Here is a 24,446-nt window from a genome sequence, read left to right as displayed (position 1 = left end):
ATGCAGACTAAACGTAAGACATTCCATTCATTTGTGGCATATGCTAATAATCATATTTCTATCTATGTGACGCAGGCTAAACTTAAGAATTCCATCGAAAGTGTGGCACATGCTAACATTTACAATTCTATCTGGACGCGACACAGGCTAAACTTAAGGATTCCATCTAAGTGTGGCACATGCTAACATGTATAATTCTATCTGGACGCGAGGCAGACTAAACTTAAGAAATTGTATTTAAGTGTGGCATATGCTAATAATCATATTGCTCTCTAGATGTGACGCAGACTAAACGTAAGACATTCCATTCCTTTGTGGCATATGCTAATAATCATATTTCTATCTAGATGTGACGCAGGCTAAACTTAGGAATTCCATCGAAAGTGTGGCACATGCTAACATTTACAATTTTATTTGGACGCGACGCAGACTAAACTTGAGAAATTCCATTTAAGTGTGGCATGTGCTAATAAGCATATTTCTATCTAGATGCGATGCAGGCTAAACTTAAGAATTCCATCTGAGTGTGGCACATGCTAACATTTACAATTCTATCTAGAAGTGCCGCAGACTAAACTTGAGAAATTCCATTTAAGTGTGGCATGTGCTAATAATCATATTTCTATCTAGATGCGATGCAGGCTAAACTTAAGAATTCCATCTGCGTGTGGCACATGCTAACATTTACAATTCTATCTAGACGCGACGGAGGCTTAACTTAAGAATTCCATCCATCTAAGTGTGGCATATGCTAATGATCATATTTCTATCTGGACACTATGTAGGCTAAACTTAAGACATTCTATTTAAGTGTGGCATATGCCGATAATCATATTTCTATCTAGATGTGACGCAGACTAAACGTAAGAAATTCCATTCAATTGTGGCATATGCTAATAATCATATTTCTATCTAGATGTGATGCAGACTAAACGTAAGACATTCCATTCATTTGTGGCATATGCTAATAATCATATTTCTATCTATGTGAGGCAGGCTAAACTTAAGAATTCCATCGAAAGTGTGGCACATGCTAACATTTACAATTCTATCTGGACGCGACACAGGCTAAACTTAAGGATTCCATCTAAGTGTGGCACATGCTAACATGTATAATTCTATCTGGACGCGAGGCAGACTAAACTTAAGAAATTGTATTTAAGTGGGGCATATGCTAATAATCATATTGCTCTCTAGATGTGACGCAGACTAAACGTAAGACATTCCATTCCTTTGTGGCATATGCTAATAATCATATTTCTATCTAGATGTGACGCAGGCTAAACTTAGGAATTCCATCGAAAGTGTGGCACATGCTAACATTTACAATTTTATTTGGACGCGACGCAGACTAAACTTGAGAAATTCCATTTAAGTGTGGCATGTGCTAATAAGCATATTTCTATCTAGATGCGATGCAGGCTAAACTTAAGAATTCCATCTGAGTGTGGCACATGCTAACATTTACAATTCTATCTAGAAGTGCTGCAGACTAAACTTGAGAAATTCCATTTAAGTGTGGCATGTGCTAATAATCATATTTCTATCTAGATGCGATGCAGGCTAAACTTAAGAATTCCATCTGCGTGTGGCACATGCTAACATTTACAATTCTATCTAGACGCGACGGAGGCTAAACTTAGGAATTCCATCCATCTAAGTGTGGCATATGCTAATGATCATATTTCTATCTGGACACTATGTAGGCTAAACTTAAGACATTCTATTTAAGTGTGGCATATGCTAATAATCATATTTCTATCTAGATGTGACGCAGACTAAACGTAAGAAATTCCATTCAATTGTGGCATATGCTAATAATCATATTTCTATCTAGATGCGATGCAGGCTAAACTTAAGAATTCCATCGAAAGTGTGGCACATGCTAACATTTACAATTCTATCTGGATGTGGCGCAGGCTAAACCTAGGAATTCCATCTAAGTGTGGCACATGCTAACATTTACAATTCTATAAGGACGCGACACAGACTAAACTTGAGAAATTCCATTTAAGTGTGGCATGTGCTAATAAACATATTTCTATCTAGATGCGACGCAGGCTAAACCTAGGAATTCCATCTGAGTTTGGCACATGCTAACATTTACAATTCTATCTAGAAGTCGCGCAGACTAAACTTGAGAAATTCCATTTAAGTGTGGCATGTGCTAATAATCATTTTTCTATCTAGATGCGACGCAGGCTAAACTTAAGAATTCCATCCATCTAAGTGTGGCATATGCTAATGATCATATTTCTATCTGGACGTGATGCAGGCTAAACTTAAGAAATTCTATTTAAGTGTGGCATATGCTAATAATCATATTTCTATCTAAATGCGACGCAGTTTAACTAAAGAATTCCATCTAAGTGTGGCACATGCTAACATTTACAATTCTATCAGGACGCGATGCAGGCTAAACTTAATAATTCCATCTAAGTGTGGCACATGCTAACATTTATAATTCTATCTGGACGCGACGCAGACTAAACTTAAGAAATTGTATTTAAGTGTGGCATATGCTAATAATCATATTTCTATCTAGATGTGATGCAGACTAAACGTAAGACATTCCATTCATTTGTGGCATATGCTAATAATCATATTTCTATCTATGTGACGCAGGCTAAACTTAAGAATTCCATCGAAAGTGTGGCACATGCTAACATTTACAATTCTATCTGGACGCGGCACAGGCTAAACTTAAGGATTCCATCTAAGTGTGGCACATGCTAACATGTATAATTCTATCTGGACGCGAGGCAGACTAAACTTAAGAAATTGTATTTAAGTGTGGCATATGCTAATAATCATATTGCTCTCTAGATGTGACGCAGACTAAACGTAAGACATTCCATTCCTTTGTGGCATATGCTAATAATCATATTTCTATCTAGATGTGACGCAGGCTAAACTTAGGAATTCCATCGAAAGTGTGGCACATGCTAACATTTACAATTTTATTTGGACGCGACGCAGACTAAACTTGAGAAATTCCATTTAAGTGTGGCATGTGCTAATAAGCATATTTCTATCTAGATGCGATGCAGGCTAAACTTAAGAATTCCATCTGAGTGTGGCACATGCTAACATTTACAATTCTATCTAGAAGTGCCGCAGACTAAACTTGAGAAATTCCATTTAAGTGTGGCATGTGCTAATAATCATATTTCTATCTAGATGCGATGCAGGCTAAACTTAAGAATTCCATCTGCGTGTGGCACATGCTAACATTTACAATTCTATCTAGACGCGACGGAGGCTTAACTTAAGAATTCCATCCATCTAAGTGTGGCATATGCTAATGATCATATTTCTATCTGGACACTATGTAGGCTAAACTTAAGACATTCTATTTAAGTGTGGCACATGCCGATAATCATATTTCTATCTAGATGTGACGCAGACTAAACGTAAGAAATTCCATTCAATTGTGGCATATGCTAATAATCATATTTCTATCTAGATGCGATGCAGGCTAAACTTAAGAATTCCATCGAAAGTGTGGCACATGCTAACATTTACAATTCTATCTGGATGTGGCGCAGGCTAAACCTAGGAATTCCATCTAAGTGTGGCACATGCTAACATTTACAATTCTATAAGGACGCGACACAGACTAAACTTGAGAAATTCCATTTAAGTGTGGCATGTGCTAATAAACATATTTCTATCTAGATGCGACGCAGGCTAAACCTAGGAACTCCATCTGAGTTTGGCACATGCTAACATTTACAATTCTATCTAGAAGTGGCGCAGACTAAACTTGAGAAATTCCATTTAAGTGTGGCATGTGCTAATAATCATATTTCTATCTAGATGCGATGCAGGCTAAACTTAAGAATCCCATCTGCATGTGGCATATGCTAACATTTACAATTCTATCTAGACGCGACGCAGGCTAAACTTAAGAATTCCATCCATCTAAGTGTGGCATATGCTAATGATCATATTTCTATCTGGACGCTATGTAGGCTAAACTTAAGAAATTCTATTTAAGTGTGGCATATGCTAATAATCATATTTCTATCTAGATGTGACGCAGACTAAACGTAAGAAATTCCATTCAATTGTGGCTTATGCTAATAATCATATTTCTATCTAGATGCGATGCAGGCTAAACTTAAGAATTCCATCGAAAGTGTGGCACATGCTAACATTTACAATTCTATCTGGAAGTGGCGCAGGCTAAACCTAGGAATTCCATCTAAGTGTGGCACATGCTAACATTTACAATTCAATAAGGACGCGACACAGACTAAACTTGAGAAATTCCATTTAAGTGTGGCATGTGCTAATAAACATATTTCTATCTAGATGCAACGCAGGCTAAACCTAGGAATTCCATCTGAGTGTGGCACATGCTAACATTTACAATTCTATCTAGAAGTCGCGCAGACTAAACTTGAGAAATTCCATTTAAGTGTGGCATGTGCTAATAATCATATTTCTATCTAGATGCGACGCAGGCTAAACTTAAGAATTCCATCCATCTAAGTGTGGCATATGCTAATGATCATATTTCTATCTGGACGTGATGCAGGCTAAACTTAAGAAATTCTATTTAAGTGTGGCATATGCTAATAATCATATTTCTATCTAGATGCGACGCAGTTTAACTAAAGAATTCCATCTAAGTGTGGCACATGCTAACATTTACAATTCTATCAGGACGCGATGCAGGCTAAACTTAATAATTCCATCTAAGTGTGGCACATACTAACATTTACAATTCTATCTGGAAGCGATGCATGCTAAACTTAAGAATTCCATCTAAGTGTGGCACATGCTAACATTTACAATTCTGTTCTCTCTAAGACTGCATAGTGTAAGTCTAGGTTATGTAAAGGTAAGTTAGAGTGGCAGGAGCTTTCCCGGAGTAGAGTAATTGCTCTACTCCCACCCATGCCACACTTACAGTTTTGTCGGTGTCTCTTGACTACTGGCTTCATTGGCTTCCCCTGCGGACACCTGCAGACAAGGCTTGGAGGCGCCAGTCTGGGAGCCACCCATTGCTTTGAGGGCCCTTAGCCACAAGGCTGCCCGGCAGGGGGCTGCCCAGGTCTGTTCTATGATAAAGTGTTTCTGGCCAAAAGCGGCCCGGGAGAGGTCTTGGGAGGTAGGACCAGGAGGGGAAGCGGCAACTCGCCAGCAAGGGTCCCACGGCACTAGGCGGCCCGAGGATGGTACAGCAGGGGTGCAGGGGGTCCAAACACACGCCACTCCCCTGATGCCTGCTGGGGAAATGGCACAGGGAGCGCTTGTACCGAGGGATAGGCTCTCTCCATACACAGTGTTTCTGGCAAATATAGCGGCCCGGGGGAGGTCTTGGCAGGCGGGACTAGGAGGGGAAGTGGCAACTCGCCAGCGAGGGTCCCGCGGCACTAGGCGGCCCGAGGATGGTACAAACACATGCCACTCACCTGATGCCTGCTGGGGAAATGGCACAGGGAGCGCGTGTGCCGAGGGATAGGCCCTCTCCATCACAGGGCCTCATCATGAGTTGGGCGGAATTAGCCCTACCGCCAAACCCCCGGCGCTATTAGCGCCGGAACACAGGTTTAGCAGAGCGGTTAGTGCCCATTCCCCAATGGGCCTATTCGGGAGTTTCTCATTCACCACTGGTCCCAATGGGGAAAGTTTGCGCTATTACCGCCAGCGGATTTCCCGCCGGCAGTAATAGCACCGGAAATCTGCAATTTTGCTGCGGATTTCCCCCCAGCTCAGAGCTGGGGGGAAATCCACCAATTACCGCCGCATTTAAGGGTTACCGCCAAACTCGTGATGAGGCCCACAGTGTTTCTGGCTAATATTAGTTTACCATTTATACATAAATATTTTATCATTTGCCATCTCTGTGCCATGTGCATCATGTCTTAGCTTGCTGCTGTATCTGTGAGTTTGTGGTTCTTTGGCAATGAGCACCTTTCGTTATCACATGATCTCCAACTAAGTGTGCCCTGTGGCAGTCGGATGATTTTAGGGCACATTCTGTGGCTCATAATGGTAATTGCCTATTTCCTGGTGGGCATGTGTGCATGCCTCGGGGGGGTGATGTTTATTATGATGCCTTCACGACCATTGTGCATATGCAGGCTACGGTTCATATAGCTAGGTGAAAAGTTTGTAGTGACATGAGTTTTACGTGTTTAGGCAACACATCTGTTGCTTGGCAACATCTGTGGTTAGGCATACAGGCATGTTGTTCATTAATATACATGGTGTGCCTTGGTGTGTCAACCATTTATTCTGTGGTTGGCATGACAATTCATTTGTTAATGTTTTCATGCGTGTTGCTTCATGTTGGGGGTTACTTGAGGTAGACATGGTGGTATTACTTAGACTGACTTTCGCCGATGGCCATGTGGACATGTGTTTTACCAGTAAGGTAAGGAGCATCTCAAGGGCTTAGGTAGCACGCTATTGTTAACTGATGCAATTTATGGTTGCGGGGGGTTGCAGGTTTGCTTTCAGTGTATTGGTGGTGGTAGGGTACGATTTGAATTATGTGTCTACTTGTGGCAATGTGGTCTGAATATTTGTGAAATGGGATATTTTCTGAAGATGTTTTGGGTCTCTTATTGGGGTTGTGTACACATCTGTTCAGATGTCTGGCCAGAGAAGTTCTCCAGGGCAGGGATATATTAGGAATCTGGAGACAGCTCATTCACTGCTGCTCTTCTACGTAGTGTTTCTTTATGCTGCCAGGAAATGTGTGAAATTCAATCACTCTTCCAGTCGCTCCATTAACTAGACCAATTCCTACATTGAAGTCCCTCTTTAACATTACTCATGCATTGATGCAGTTTCAAAACTGCTTCTAGACCTGCTGTTTTGAATTCTCTAATTGACCTAATCGAGCGTTTTCTCTCGTATCAAACTCTAAAGGCATAACTTGATCATCCAAAACATCACACAATTTTATCTCCACAATATTTTGCTTCTCTGACAGTAGCAGAGAAACTCCCAGAACCCCCCTTGTTTTTGTATATTAAGTAGCTTTGGGTTTTCACCCTAAGTTACTAGGGTAATAAAGACGTGGAACCCTTGCTCCCTGTTCTTAGAGAGGCACAGCTTCACCTCACTGACAAGGCCCAACCAGGCCGAAACACGTGTCTGGGGTTGCTGTTGGTACTCTCGTTCAGAAGAGAATTGCCAGGCATTTCGGTGCTGGACTGTCCTTGGGCAGGACAAAGACTGATATGTAGTGGACATTTCTCTTCTGTGAAAGGATGGTGAGCTAAAGACTCTGGTTGAGACTCTAACCCGGGATATAGGGCGGTATTAGAGAAACTCCCAGAACCCCCCTTGTTTTTGAATATAGCCGGACTACACCTTCCAATTCCAGAAGAGTAGGGCACATTTCTCATCAGCTAAAGCCAGGCTTCGCAAAGCGGACCTGAAATATATGTTGATGTACCCAGCCCAGCTGAAGGTCCTTCACAAAAATTGAGCCCTGTCTTTCGAGCTCCCTGAAGAAGCACATGCGTGGATGGACAGAGAAACAATTAGCCCCTTCACAGAGGGCAAAGGCACTCCAACATAACATAGCAATATTTCCTCAAGAATAGCAGACAGTTCCAAGAAACAGCATGTCAGCAACCACTCTCCAACAAGTTTGAATGGAACCACCCTGGTGCCAGCTGGGAACCACATGACAAGCGAGTTACCAAATAGGCAGACCACCTCTCTAGATGGCAGACACTACTTAGCTCATTAATACGGCAGAACCAACTTTAAGTACATGAACATCGCATACAAGGGAAGGTATTCCACTCCAAGCTGCTACCAAACCGCCCTCAGAGTTTTCTTGCTTAAGATGCTTGTTTCTGGGCCCTACCGCTGCATGCAAGCCTCCGGACCAGACACTGGGAGCATCAGCGATAAGCGGAAGCGCCTGAGCATGGGTAAGTTTGCTAGGCAATTGTTTTTAGTTAAGAAAGTTGGGGAAGTTAGTGGGAGTTCGGTTTTGCCTGCACCAGGGGCCGCAATACAACACGGTACAAGATTCTTGGCTTTACCCCCAGGGAATAATACTAGAGGACTGTCTGTTGGGTGGAAATACTGGGCCCGATTACAACATACCCCGACCAAAATGTATAGATTATCATGGCTACGGAACTGAAATTGCTCACCTGGAATGTCACAGGCTTAAACAGTTACGTGAAATGGAACCGCTTATATGCATACCTGTGAAGACATAAAATAGATATTCCCCTATCACAAGAAACCCACCTCACAGCAAACAAACAAGTGTTGATCGCTAGTAAGTGGGGCGGGTGAACCATTGTCTCCCCATACTCAGCATATGCCAGTATTAACTTGGATAGCCCCCACAGTGCCCTTTAAATCGACCCTGGTTAAAACCGATAATGAAGGCAGAATGGTGCTAGTGCAAGGGCATCTGGAGAATTCAGACAACTGCTTAGTCAACACCTGTTCCCCCAATCACAACACTGCTGCTTTTTTCCAGACACTATATCCACGTATTGGGCCATATAGAGAGAGCAAGATCATATGGGCAGGGGACTTCAACTATGTTATAAATCCACAATTGGATAGGTGAGACAACAAACTCCAAAGACTGACCCCTCAAGCACGGTCCCTGATAACGCTCCTGACATCCTTAGAGCTGGTAGATATATGGAGAACAAAACACCCGAACTCTAGGCATTACTCTTCTACACCACATTCAATCCACACCAGACTCAACCATTTGTTTGTCGGAAAAGACTTGGCTAAAGACATCGTAGGTGCTGAATATAAGAGCGTGGACCTATCGGACCATGCCCCCTTATTGCTGAAGTAGCAATACATACCCCCAAAAGCCCCCATTCCCACATGGAGACTCAGATGTGAGGCGCTGTAAGACCCCCCTTCTGAGACCATGTCCGAGAGAACATCAAAGAATACTTCATACATGACGTTGATCCATCCTCGGTGCTGGCACTCTCTGGGAGGCGCTCAAGGTGGTCATTAGGGGCACTGCAATTACCAAAGCTGGTGGCATACATGCCATACTAAATAGGGAACTTACCTCAAGTGAGGAGGCACTACAAATGTTTGCACAGTCAAACTCGAGACAAGGAAAAAGGGACATAGACGAGTGAGCATTATGACTAAAATGCATAGAATGTTGGGAAAGACTAGGCAGGCACAGTTACTCTAAATACATTGAGAAACAACATGCGGAAGGCGAGAAGCCGAGCCGACTGCTTGCTTGGCAATAGAAAAAAGAGCAGCGTGAACCCATTTACTCCATACACACACAACAAGGCACTACATGCACCACACAAAAGGGGACTAATAAGGTTTTCCAGTTGTACTAACAGAATCTATACAGTGAGGAGCCCACAGCCCCACGCGCACATTTCAAAGAGGTGCTAAACGAGATACGGCTCCCCCAACTCAATACGGTGGCCACCAACAGCCTAGACGCACCCATCTCGCTAGAAGAACTAACAGACATAAGAAGTAAATTGCCATCAGGGAAGACTCCGGGTTCAGACGGTCTACCTAGTGAGTTCTATAAAGAATTCATAGAGGTACTCCTCACCTCCGCAATACACTAACAGAGGTGTATGATATAGGCATTCTTCCTCGCAGCCTTAGGGAATCAATAATAGTATCCCATCTCAAGCCGCACAAATTGCTACTAGAATGCAAATCGTACAGGCCCCTCTCCATGCTTAATCAGGATAGCAAAGTCCTGACAGCACTGCTGGCCAATAGATTTTAAAAAGTGATTCACACCTTAGTGCACTCCGATCAAACGGGGTATGTATCAGACATATGTCTTGGAACCTAAGGGGCCAGCACCATGTTATTGACAGCACTGATTCTTGGGACACACCCTGAGTGGTAGCTGCATGTATTGTAGCTGCTGTATTGGACTGCTGAGGCCAGCATGTTGCACTCTGCGCACTATCCTCTTGGGTTTTACATCTGTCATATTTGACCTGATGCCTCCCTGCCTACAGGCCTTCCAAGATGGCTGTACCTCGCTGTATTATAAATGTGTGTTCCTAACCATGGGCCAGCCCCTGCCCATGTCCCCATTGGTTGCCATGGCCCCTGAAGACAATTGCTGCAACCGGGAGGCGGGAGCGGCCACTACCATCTAAGGCCCAGAAGAGGGCCCGCCCCCACTGAAGTCCATTCTTCTCCCTCATCTTCTTCTCGACTGAGCCCTTTCCCTCTGCACCCCAGCACCCTCCACCGTGCCAGACTTCCACCTGATGTTGCGCTTTGCTGGGGGTAAGGCTGGCAATTTCTGGGACATTTTCCCTATGATGGCGTGGTTCATTTTGGGCTACAAATACTTTTAAATGCCTTCCAAGATGGCCGTACCTTGCTGTATTAGAAATGTGTGTTCCTAACTTTGGGCCAGCCTCTGCCCCCCTCTCCCATTGGTTGCCTTGGCCCCTTAAACCAATTGCTGCAACCGGGAGGCGGGAGACGGCCACTACCATCTAAGGCCCACAACGGGCCCCTAACTGCTCCCTGTGTTATCTCGCCCCTCTTGTATGCATGCGAAGCCTGCCTGTGTTATCTCGCCCCCGTATGCATGTGAAGCCTGCCTGTGTTATCTCGCCCCCCATATGCATGTGAAGCCTGTCTGTGTTATCTTGCCCCCGTGTATGCATGTGAAGCCTGCTTGTGTTATCTCGCCCCCCCATATGCATGAGAAGTCTGCCTGTGTTATCCCGCCCACCATGTATGCATGTGAAGCCTGCCTGTGTTATCTAGCCCCCCATGTATACATGTGAAGGCTGCTTGTGTTATCTCAGCCCCCTGTATGCATGTGAATCCTGCCTGTTTTATCTCGCCCCACCATTGTATGCATGTGACGTCTGTAGGAGTTATCTCACCCCCCTGTATGCATGTGAAGCCTGCCTGTGTTATCTCACCCCCCATGTATGCATGTGAAGCCTGCCTGTGTTATCTCGCCCCTCTTGTATGCATTTGAAGCCTGTCTGTGTTATCTCTCCCCCATGTATGCATGTGAAGCCTGCCTATGTTATCTCGCCCCATGTATGCATGAGAAGCCTGCCTGTGTTATTTCGCCGCCCGTGTATGCATGTGAAGCCTTCCTGTGTCATCTCGCCCCCCTGTATGCATGTGAAGCCTGCCTATGTTATCTCGCCCCATGTATGCATTTGAAGCCTGTCTGTGTTATCTCATCCCCCCGTATGCATGTGAAACCTGTCGGTGTTATCTCGCCCATATGTATGCATTTGAAGCCTGTCTGTGTTATCTAACCTGCCCCCGTATGCATGTGCAGCCTGTCTGTGTTATCTCGTCCCCCTTGTATGCATTTGAAGCCTGTCTGTGTTATCTCACCCCCGTATGCATGTGAAGCCTGTCTGAGTTATCTCACCCCCCCCCTGTATGCATGTGAAGGCTGCCTGGGTCATCTCGCCCCCGTATGCATGTGAAGCCTGCCTGTGTCATCTCGCCCCCCCTGTATCCATGTGAAGCCTGCCTGTGTTATCTCGCCCCCCCGTATGCATGAGAAGCCTGCCTGTGTCATCTCGCCCACCCTGTATGCATGTGAAGCCTGCCTGTGTTATCTAGCCCCCCCGTATGCATGTGAAGCCTGCCTGTGTTATCTCGCCCCCCCGTATGCATGAGAAGCCTGCCTGTGTAATCTCGCCCCCCTGTATGCATGTGAAGCCTGCCTGTGTTATCTAGCCCCCCCGTATACATGTGAAGGCTGCTTGTGTTATCTCAGTCCCCTGTATGCATGTGAATCCTGCCTGTTTTATCTCGCCCCACCATTGTATGCATGTGAAGCCTGTCTGAGTTATCTCACCCCCCTGTATGCATGTGAAGGCTGCCTGTGTTATCTCACCCCCCATGTATGCATGTGAAGCCTGCTTGTGTTATCTCGCCCCCCGTATGCATGTGAAGCCTGCCTGTGTCATCTCGCCCCCCCTGTATGCATGTGAAGCCTGCCTGTGTTATCTAGCCCCCCGTATGCATGTGAAGCCTGCTTGTGTTATCCCGCCCACCATGTATGCATGTGAAGCCTGCCTGTGTTATCCCGCCCACCATGTATGCATGTGAAGCCTGCCTGTGTTATCTCGTCCCCCCATGTATACATGTGAAGGCTGCTTGAGTTATCTCAGCCCCCCTGTATGCATGCGAAGCCTGCCTGTGTTATCTCGCCCCACCATTGTATGCATGTGAAGCCTGCCTGTGTTATCTCGCCCCACCATTGTATGCATGTGAAGCCTGCCTGTGTTATCTCACTCTTCCTGTATGCATGTGAAGCCTTCCTGTGTCATCTCGCCCCCCATGTATACATGTGAAGCCTGTCTGAGTTATTTCATCCCCCTGTATGCATGTGAAGGCTGCCTGTGTTATCTCACAACCCATGTATGCATGTGACGCCTGCCTGTGTTATCTCGCCCCCGTATGCATGTGAAGCCTGCCTGTGTCATCTCGCCCCCCCCCGTGTCCATGTGAAGCCTGCCTGTGTTATCTCACCGCCCCTTATGCATGTGAAGCCTGCCTGTGTTATCTCGCCCCATGTATGCATTTGAAGCCTGTCTGTGTTATCTCGCCCCCCCCGTATGCATGTGAAGCCTGCCTGTGTTATCTTGCCCCCATGTATACATGTGAAGCCTGCTTGCGTTATCTCACCCCCCCCCCCTGTGAAGCACAGCCTGTGTTATCTCGGCCCCCCTGTATGCATGTGAAGCCTGCCTGTTATCTCGCCCGCATGTATGCATGTGAAGCCTGCATGTGTTATCGCACCCTCTTGTATGCATGTGAAGCCTGTCTGTGTTATCTCTCCCCCATGTATGCATGTGAAGCCTGTCTGTGTTATCTCGCCCCTCCATGTATGCATGTGAAGCCTGTCTGTGTTATCTCGCCCCCCCTATGCATGTGAAGTCTGCCTGTTTTATCATGCCCCCCCATGTATGCATGTGAAGCCTGCTTGTGTTATCTCGCCCCCCGTATGCATGTGAAGCCTGCCTGTGTCATCTCGCCCCCCCTGTATGCATGTGAAGCCTGCCTGTGTTATCTAGCCCCCCGTATGCATGTGAAGCCTGCTTGTGTTATCCCGCCCACCATGTATGCATGTGAAGCCTGCCTGTGTTATCCCGCCCACCATGTATGCATGTGAAGCCTGCCTGTGTTATCTCGTCCCCCCATGTATACATGTGAAGGCTGCTTGAGTTATCTCAGCCCCCCTGTATGCATGCGAAGCCTGCCTGTGTTATCTCGCCCCACCATTGTATGCATGTGAAGCCTGCCTGTGTTATCTCGCCCCACCATTGTATGCATGTGAAGCCTGCCTGTGTTATCTCACTCTTCCTGTATGCATGTGAAGCCTTCCTGTGTCATCTCGCCCCCCATGTATACATGTGAAGCCTGTCTGAGTTATTTCATCCCCCTGTATGCATGTGAAGGCTGCCTGTGTTATCTCACAACCCATGTATGCATGTGACGCCTGCCTGTGTTATCTCGCCCCCGTATGCATGTGAAGCCTGCCTGTGTCATCTCGCCCCCCCCCCGTGTCCATGTGAAGCCTGCCTGTGTTATCTCACCGCCCCTTATGCATGTGAAGCCTGCCTGTGTTATCTCGCCCCATGTATGCATTTGAAGCCTGTCTGTGTTATCTCGCCCCCCGTATGCATGTGAAGCCTGCCTGTGTTATCTTGCCCCCATGTATACATGTGAAGCCTGCTTGCGTTATCTCACCCCCCCCCCCCCCTGTGAAGCACAGCCTGTGTTATCTCGGCCCCCCTGTATGCATGTGAAGCCTGCCTGTGTTATCTCGCCCGCATGTATGCATGTGAAGCCTGCATGTGTTATCGCACCCTCTTGTATGCATGTGAAGCCTGTCTGTGTTATCTCTCCCCCATGTATGCATGTGAAGCCTGTCTGTGTTATCTCGCCCCTCCATGTATGCATGTGAAGCCTGTCTGTGTTATCTCGCCCCCACTATGCATGTGAAGTCTGCCTGTGTTATCATGCCCCCCCATGTATGCATGTGAAGCCTGTCTGTGTTATCTAGCCCCCCACATGAACCTTTCAACATATGACACCGAATCAGATGAAGATCTTGATGACGAGACTCCCAGACACTCTTCTCAAAAAGTCATTTGCATAGAGTCTGAAGATGACATGGCTCTTTTGCAAAACGAAGATGAGCAGGAACAGACAGAGTCTGTGCCTTTAATAGTATGTAGGTGCGTAACAAACCCCATCTAAAATGTTGCAGTGAAGTTGGAACCGATGATCGTATAGAAGAACCGCATTGCTTTCTAACAATTGATGAAAGGTGGGCGCAGATTGAAGTGACAAAGATGAATAACACTAAAAAAAGCAATCCCCTCGATCTCCTTTCCATTTAATCGAACTGATCTGGAAAATAATCAATCACACGTGAATGAACGAGAAGACATTTCTGCCTCAAAGACCTGGGAGACAAAAAAGAAAAGGGTGTATCAAGAAATCACTGTAATGAGTATGGAGGGTCGACCAACGAAAGACCCCGAAACAATCCTCAATAACCAAGGTAAAAAACAAAAAATAGGTTCAAACTATTGCTTACTTTTGGAACACATGATACCATCTGAGGATGGTTTAATTTTAAGTAGAAAAAATGTGTTATGTTTACTTCACTATGGCCCTCACTTGAAATGGATTTCAAGCAGGGACATAAAAACAGTGGGATTTATTGACGAAACAACGTGTGATCATGTCCTTTTGCATGTTCAATCAAGGACAGTGTGCGATGCCATTCTAAATGCGTTGCCTGACATTAATCCACTTGGTTTTGACATAATGGAAATTAATGTATCAGATAATGTCCCAGAAAAACCAAAAACACTGCTGAGTTGGAAAGTCTCCAATGAAAGTGCTCAAGAGCAAAAGGCGCTAAAATTTCAAAAAGACTCCTTGTCTCAAAATAACCATGCTAATAAGAAAGTAGATTCAGTGGTTAACATTAAAGAAACAAAACCTAGCTCTAAAGATGAAATTGTAAGCACACCGAAACAAATGAAAATTACATTCACATGAAACCACAAAGAAGAAACAAAGAAGTCTAAGCAACAAGATCAAAATAAAATCATAGAAGAGTGAGACAAGTGGAGCTGGATTGGTGGGGCATTGAACAATGCGCATGGTCGCTAATGCCAATCGTCTTCATTAAAAACTTGGGCACAGATGGGCTCATGGAACACACGGGGTTCGCTCACCTGTTCCAAAAATCATTGCACTTCTTAAAATCCTTGGACATATTGTGCTTACAGGAAACATGGATCTACACACTGCTGTGTGTTGAAGGATATGAAATTGCCATCAATCCTGCCATCAAGAAAACAAAAGGGCGCCCAATGGTTGGCTTGATTACACTAATTAAGAAAGACAGCGGCTATCGGATAGCAAACTCTATTAATCCTTCTTCCTACACTCAAGTGACCACCGTTGAAGCGCCAGCCGGCACGAGGTCCATAGAACAAAAGCTACATATTTTAAATGTATACTGGCAACATTGTGCAGCAGGTGTTCATTCCTTTATAAATGCAATATGTGACATAATTGATGAGCTCATGACCTCAGAATTGAATCCAAACATCATTCTATGTGGGGATCTGAATATGCAGTGCGTAAAATTAGCGTCTGCAAAATTGACTTCCAAAATAAGAGCTCAATACTCTATTAAAGATGTTTGGAATGAAGAAATGGAATTGAGAAACATTGCTCTTTTAAATGGAAACATTATTGGTGATATTGTGCCAAGAGCAACTTGGAGACGTGGTAATCAAGAGTCAGTTCTCCATTATTTCTTCGTATCAGAAAAAATGGCAGAGAGAGTGACTAAGCTTCAAGTTGATGACATGAAACAAAGCGACCACAACCTGGTGAAAATTACATTCTCAAAAGCATCTGTGACAGGCTTGGCACCTTGGACGCATGCAGTAAGCATAGAACCTGGTAGAAATAGGTTGAGAATGGATGCATGTAAGATCAAAGAAATCGCGAGATCCTTAGAGAATGAGATCAATATGAACAGTTGCAGCAAATTTGTTTATTTCACTCTTTTGGATCAATACACAGAAGTTGTGAGTGACAGGAATAACATATGATTCAAAAAGCACCATGTGTGTGGCATTGATATTGTGAGAAAAAAACAGGAACTCAGAAAAACGATTAGAAACCTGATGAAGACCTCAAATGAAAATCGATTTGCAGAACAAAAAAGCCAAAATGAGATATAATAATTGGTTAACATCACACAAAGCCATAATGGAACAGAGGATGCTGAATTGATCTTGAACAGCTTGTCTAGGAAAATCTTTGGGAGTTTTGATCAATCCTAAACAAAACAGAGTCCCTGCAACAATCGGTACTGTGCAATATGGCGACTGAAGCACAGTGGACTGACCACTATACTTCCCTATTTATGAAAGCTGGTTCAAGAAACGACCCACTGTTCCCACAATTGGCCGCCTGGGTCATATCCACCACTAAAGAGGACATTCTGATTAACATTGAACAAATCAGTCCCTCTTGTGTTCCTGGGCCAGACGTTCTGACAAATAAGATGCTAAAACAAGATCCTGAAGTGTGGGCAAAGTTCTGCAAAATACTGTTTAGAATGATTGTAAAGGATCGAGAGATACCAACATCATGAAAGAAAGACATTGTCATGTCCATATTTAAAAAAGGCATAAGAACAGACCCTAAGAACTATTGTCTGATAGCTCTCTTGGATGTGGTAGGAAAAGTCTTTGCCACCCAGCTGCAACGCCATCTGGCAGACTGGACAAAAAAATCCCTGAAGTTCAATCCAAGACAAACAGGATTCGTGAAGAGTGCAGGTTGTGGGCTAAACCTATTAATGATTAATCTTCTTAAAATGAAGGCAATTAAACAACGAACCAAAATCTACCTCACCTTCATTGACTTGTCCCACACCTTTGATAGTGTGGACAGAGAGCTATTGTGGACGAAATTAGCTATCTGGAAGTGTCCTAAAAGAACTTCATACTGGAACAGAGATCCAAATTCGATTGGACAAGAGGGGAAGTTTCTCAACTCCAATAGTACACTCCAAGGTGTAAATCAGGGATGCCCGTTGGCGGCGATATTGTTCAACCTTTTCATATCCGATATGAATGATTTTGCTCCAAAAATAAACGGGAGCCACCTAAATTGGATGCTTTATGCAGACAACTTAGTTCTGCTGGATAGTACGCCCATTGGACTACAACAAAGATTTAATGCGTTGGAGCAATATGGGGATCGGAGTGCGCTGACGATGAACCCTGCCAAATCGGAAATTCTGATTCTCCAGAGATTGAAAGGAAAAATATCCAGGGGCAAAAAAAACATCAATGGAAGATTAAAAAGCAAATCCTAATCTGCATTAACCAGACGCAGTATTTAGGCATGACAATTAACTCCAACATCAAAGATGCACCTGCAGTCCTGAAGATCAAGACCAAATGTAAACAGCTAGCTGCACAGGCTTCTATGTTAAATAAAACATTTGGGAAGTTATCCCTGAAACCAGTGGTCGAATTCTATAAAACTAACGCCGTGCCAGCTTTCATTCATGGGGCTTAAGCTGCTTTGGGTCGCTCGCATTTAACATGGTCTATGTGCGACAATGTGTTTGGCGAAAAACACTACAATTACCAAAGGGAACTCCTACAGCATGTATAGGGTATGAGCTAGGATTAATATCAATAAATGTGACACCTGGAATATGCTGAATCTCTATCAGAAAATTATCTTCACAGATACACCTCCACAGTTTAACGTCTTGAAGTGCCGGGAGGGGCGCATGAACAACTGTCAGGTGTACTGGACTTCTTAGCAATGAAATCCTCCAGATCTGTTAAATCCCCCTCCTCCTTCTCCTCATCTGATCCTTCTGATGTAAATTTGACCCTCTTTTCTATTTTTCCTCTGCAGGTCTTCTTTTTCTGGTAGAGATACGGCCGTCCTCGGAATGAAGCCAATGTGTCACCGGACAATGACGGAGAACACAGGACCCCTTTCCGAAAATGCCAGTAGCAAGAATAAAAAAGCCAGCAGCTAAAAAGAAAACTCTTGTATGAAGACCGTTGTAGTACCGTTGTGGATCACGGTGGAATCGAAGTGAAAACAACAGGACCTTCCTGGCACAGGCGAGGAATGCAAGTAACAGCAGAAGAGCTAAACAAGGTAAGTGTCCGGAAAAAACCCAGAACAACTGGGGAACAGAAGGGCGGAGCGCCGTAAGGTACGGAGCACAAAGCACAAGGCAAAGAATGAAGAAGCACAGGAGGGTAAGGCACGAAGACAGAAACCAGAAGCTACCGAGGATGAACGGCGGAAAGCGAAACAAAAAGAGCAATGGACCGTAACAAGGTAGGCGACAGGAAAGAAAAACAGAGAAGGGTGAGGGCCAGGCACCAAAAAGGGCAGAAGGGTAAGAAAGGAATGAAAGTGCCAGAAAGAAGGCAGCAGCAGCTACAAGTGGAAAATTAAGGAGCGTTAACCCAAAGCAAAAGTGAACTCTAGGGGTTGCAACACGCAGTGGAAAGAAAGGGCAGAGCTAAAGTAGGAAGTAAACAGAAAGCGAACAGAAAACTAGACCGTCAAGTGGACGGCAAGGAAAAAAAAACGTGCCGGGTAACTCTCAATGGTGGCGCAAACGCCATGAAGACCACAATTGCCAGGATGGCAGGCGCGTGACAACAACTCAATAATATGTAAATGGTTGAACTCTGTGAAGAGACCATATCTCAGCTGAACACTGATAACATCACTCTCCAGTGTAATCCAAACCTAGTCAAGAAGAACCTGTGGCAGATAGACTGGATCGAAACCGTTGGGAGAAGAGCCGCACATAGATGCATGTGAAATGCAGCTTGGAAGTTAAGACCTATGATACTTTAGCTAAATGCCTGGAAAAGTTTCCTGACAAATTCCACATGCCGATCGTCATGAAGTTCCCACTAAATCTATTTGAAACCAAGGAAAATCAAATACTGCACCGGTGAATTTAGGATGCAGATTCTGTGACTCTGCTAACAAAACCCTAAAACATCTAACTTTGTTTTGTGAAGGGCTGAGAGCTTTAAGAATGGTGGATGTTGATGTCGGATGGAAGCAATAAAAAAACTGCCATTTGCTCTTACCAGATATCTGGAGGAAGTGAATAAACTGCTCCAGAGGGGTGAAAACCAAACCTAAGAATGGTGGAAGGACTTTATTAATGACCTCTCTATTGATCAGAAACGAATAAGTCAAAGTTGTCTAAACTGTGTTGTTACTATTTTTATAAAGTTTGTAAACAAACTATAATAATTTTTTTAAAAAAGTAAAACTCAATAAAGCATGTTTAAACATTTCGAAAAAAAAGGTTGTACGTGTCTTTCCTTTTTCTTGCCGGGGGTATTTTGACACCCTATTTTCATTTCTTGGGGGTATTTGATGATATTTAGGGAGATAAAGTGGATACTATACCCCTTCGGTGTAGGGTTAATAGCACAAAACATTAATTTATAGAGCATTGGGTTCAGGCACCTTTAGATGACATCAGCAATGATTCCCATCTCTCATTGGTGCTCTTGAATTAGTAGGGTGGGCACCGATCTGTTCCTTATGTTCTCTGTTTCTTTATCTCTGCCACTAGACCAACTCCCACAACCTTGTTCTTGTAGTCGCTAATGTAGTGGGAGTCCTCTACATGAAGTCCAATTCTCTGAGCAGACTCATTTACACCCTAATTCAAATGGACCCCAAGACAAATTATGACATTTATATATTTACGGACATGTGTTTGGCACAGTCCTTAATCGTTAGAGGATATTTTCAAATTGTTCCACAAGGATGCTTTTTCTTTGACATATTTTTTTCTGCATATTATATCTATCTTGGACCTAAGAATTCTGCAGATATTTCCATCAATTGACTTGTGTTTGAAGACCATAATATTATTCTATGGCATTGGCACCATTAAAAGAAGGCTGACTTATGTGATGTCACCTAACATGTGACATGCAGACCCCATTTTGAGCTTAGCTGTATAAACAGAGGTTAGTTAAAGTAAGAGACTGCATGTACTTGGCGTCTTCAGCTGGATGTTCTACTTTAGTTATTAGTAACCGGTTTCAGATTTTTCTTTTAAATGCATTACTAAAAAGCACGCCCTCAATTTGCAGGGTCACATGCAACCTAAAGATCCCAGAACAAATTACCCAGGTATGCCCTTGAGAAACGATATTTAGAGACAGATCTGCCACTATTGGCACTAAGCTCTCAGTAAAAGGCACTTTGTTATTCTTACCGTGCAGCCCTACTTCGAATTACATTCAAAGCCCCAAAGAAGACTCACCTAATGTGCATGGAGTGGAAACATTAGGTTTCATGACCTACTATGTGTTAAAACTATGAATCTTTTTAAAGAACTAATCATAACACACTTGTGAGTTTGTGAGAGACTTTGTGTTATCCATAGAATGGACTTATTGGCTACACAAATTCATATATTGTTATAAGATCACTTAATATGGTTGATTCCTCTGAGGGTGTATCACCTTTGGACCATTGGATTCAAAACCTTGCATTGTCATTTGAAATTGAATGTGTGTTATTTTTGTGTTCTTGTATTTTATATACCTATTCTCAAATGTAATAAGCTAGAGTAGGGCTCTGTCTGTATTCACGTGTGTTTATATGTGCAAATTCATAAAAATGTCAGTTAGATCAAATAATTAATATTTTTCTGAATCGTTACATACATGCTGTAGGAAAGCATTTTGTTAACATCTACTCTATAGCTATTATATTTCCCTCTTTTAGAGGCCTGCCTACTTTGTAGATTCCACTGTAAGAAAAAACTGCCATATTGGCTGCACCAATGTAGAACCATATGGGTATTTAAGAACACTCATCATGTTGGTTTTTCCCCATAATACCAGTACAAATGCTATCCCCACTGTCAGAAAACATGTACCTGCACCAATTAACTTCCCCTAAACAAGAACACTAATTGTGTTGGCTTTGCCCATAATAGCAGTAATGTCATGCCACTGTAAGAAAGCATGTCAACACTGGCTGCATCAATGTAGGCCAGTTTGGCCATGAAAGAACGCTCATGTTGGCTTTGTTCAAACTGCCAACTATGTATGTCACTGTGACCATGTTCATGCTGCTTGCACCAATGTAGACATCTCGCCCACACATAAGAAGACTCATCATGTTGGCTTTGCACACAATGCCAATAAACATGTATGCCAGTATATGAAAATGTGTTGATACTGGCTCTATAAGCATAGGCCAGTCTCCCCATGTAAAAACATTCACAATGGCTTTGCCCATATTGCCAATAATATTGTCATGCCACATTAAAAAAATGTTTCATGCAGGCTGTGCAAACATATGCCATAATCTCAGGTAAGAATGATTACAGTGTATTTGTCCTTAATGTCTTTAATATATATCTATCAGGCCATTCATCTACCTCCCCAAAAATGCCTTGTACTGGCCCCTCTCTTCACAATCCCTGCCAACGGTTCTCTCTGTGCAACAGAACGCACGCAATACAACATCACCACACAGTATTACCATCATTTCAGCATGCATACATACATGCGCTCACACATAAACATACACAATGCAGCATCACCCGTTTCTTCTCCCTTCCAACACTTCGACACACATGCACACATAAACACACACAAATCCAAATGTCATCATAATCATCATGAAATCACTCCCTAGAACATAGATGGCAGACCAACCGAACTCCCCAAAATAAATCAGCATACGCCCATCAACATCATATCTACAAAGCTGAAATCCGTAAGGCCAAAAAGTCCTTTAACAAGAATAGAATTACCAACTCCTGTTACAATAACAAGTAACTTCTCAAGATCATCACAGAATGTATGCCCGCCCTGCACTTCTCCCTTATCACATGTCTCCGAAACCCTCTGTGATACCCTCCTGGACCATTTCCACCACACAGTGCTAGAAAGAACACACACCATCAACACGAAACAGAGTTTGGGTTCCAGCATTGGGCAGTCACTGTGGGCCTAACAGGTTACATGCTTCGGTAGGACACAATGCAGTGTGGATCTGGTTTAGATGTAGTGCAATAGTTTGGCTGGTTGGAGCAATGCAGACACCAGCACCCGCACCTTCCCTAATGTTCAGGATGTGGCGAACGTGTAGTGCCCAGTTTGGTGTGATAGAACAGGGAGCCTCGGCTGGTCTGGCCCTCCAGCTGCTGTGAGGCCTTTGCAAAGGACTCGAGGACAAGATGCTTCCATTCAGAATCTGCCCCCCTAGCTTTAGGAGATTTGTTGCAGAATGGATGGTCCTGGCAATAGAACCAGGAGTGGGTAGGGGACAAATCTTCCTTCTGTCTTGGACGGCTCCTTCTTCACCTCAGGCTAAGGGCTTTGGACAGTACAACTGTCCCAAATGAAGCCCAAATGAGAATCTTCCAAATGTCTCTTTGGCCTTAAAGGATCCTTGAGAAACTCAGAGAATTCTGCTGAGGGGGTGAGAGACTTCTTCTTTTAAAGGCACAAGTCCTCAGGGGATTGGTTTAAAGTTAGTCTGTTTCAGGGGACCAATCCCTGCTCCTGTATGGAGTGGACTTCAACCTGCTGATGTCACACCCAAAGTGCTTTATTCCAGAAGAAGTGGAAGAGACAGGAAAGGGACAGAGTGACAGCAAGAAACAAGATGGTGGAAGGCTTCTCCCAGTGTCTACAGCACTCCTGCCTATCCCACTCCTTGCCCCTTCCTTTCTACTGAAAGCAAAGACCTTTAGACATGCAGCACCCTGATGTAAGGCTACTCCTCCTGAATGGGAGTGCTCCTTTGATTCCTGGGCGCAGGACAGCTGTCTGCTATGTGGCTCTCTGTAAGGGAGAGGTTTACCGGCCCTCACAAAGAGAATCAAACAGAGTTCAAGTTCTCTGGGTTCCTGTCCTGCCGTGTGGCAGTATCCACCCGTCTGACCCCAATGTGCATTCCCTTCCACAGCAGAGGAAACTCACAGGAGCTGAGACATGTGCAATTTCAACTGGGATGTGGCAGCCCTTGATCATAAGTAGATTCCGTCATAGCTTATACTTAGAGATTACCCTGCCACCAGCATGGGGTACTCATGAGCATAGCAGTTTGGGTATAGGGGGCTTATCTTAAATGTTGCTCCTGTGCTGCAGTAATTTTGCAGTCACTGCAGCCGTCCAGTGGGCATCTTGTGACCTTGGAACCTGTTCTGTGCCATGATGAGAGCAGTTGCTCTAGATCAGGCTACTGATACAGCAGGGCACAAGTACACTATGCTTTTGGCATGGAGTTCCAACAATGGGATCTGGTTACCAGATTACCCCTTTGGATAAAGAATCACCCACATCATTTTATGTACTAAGAAAAAGAAAAAAAAGCCATGGCTTTTCACCTTTGCCAGATCCCAATTCTTCACAGCAGTGCCATTTATGACCCCGTTATCATTTTTTTTCAAATGTGACAGCTGCGGTTCAAATTGCGGCTATCACACTTGCATTGCCATCCCCAAACAGCGAAGGAAATTATGTTTTTATGAGCATTTCATGAAGACACACTCTTTAATGGCTTGATAGTGAAATGCATTAGGGGCTGGACAGCACATCTTTGTCCCATTGTCCATCCTCTCCTGAAATGAGCAGGTCACCCTTCAGAATAAGGTGACCTGTGTATTTCAACAATGAGTGCAAATGAAAAAAATTACATTCTCAGTGCATTTTTCCTTTGAGCAAATATTTGGGAATCTGGGCCTATGTAGCTCAATGCAGCACAGAATAGCATCAAGTATTTGAGTAGGTATCCTCCTAAAAGCAGGCCCCTGCAATGTCATGGGAAAGTGCCAGATTGTCCTGGACTTGTCCCAATGCAAAGAGGTGCAGCACAATTAGAATTTTTTTCAGGGGATATAGGCACTACTAATCTCCTGGTTTTTCAAGTTCATAATGGAGGTTGCCTTAGACTGAGTGGGTAGTAATTTGCAGGTGGTTCCAGAGTTACTGCACACTGTAAGAATTTGTCTATCGCGACTACACTTTTTAGTCCGAAATCCTTGGTTAAATATCAACAAGGCTTAGTAGCATGCCAGGCAGCACATTTGCAAAGCTTGGTATCATGAAAAGCAGTAAACAAACCCACTCACACCTTTTTCAGAAACCAAAATACATTTAGAGGCATTGATAACCAGTACACCCTTTCTTACATTCAGGGTTTTTGTTATATTATGTTTCATCAAAAACAGCTAACATGTAAGTACTACTTATCACACATGGGCGGACATGTGAACCAAATTTTAAAAAGGAAAGAAAAAAAACATATAAACACAGCTTTGCAGAAACAAAGCTTTCAAAATGTATAATTACATTTATATTTACATGTTTTCACCATGCTTTTAAACTCCATTA

This window comes from Ambystoma mexicanum, chromosome 1p, assembly GCF_040938575.1.
Source record: "Ambystoma mexicanum isolate Mex_15411 chromosome 1p, UKY_AmexF1_1, whole genome shotgun sequence".
Taxonomy (NCBI): Eukaryota; Metazoa; Chordata; class Amphibia; order Caudata; family Ambystomatidae; genus Ambystoma; species Ambystoma mexicanum.
The sequence above is the reverse complement of the archived record's forward strand: the minus strand, read 5'-3'. Positions refer to the sequence as shown.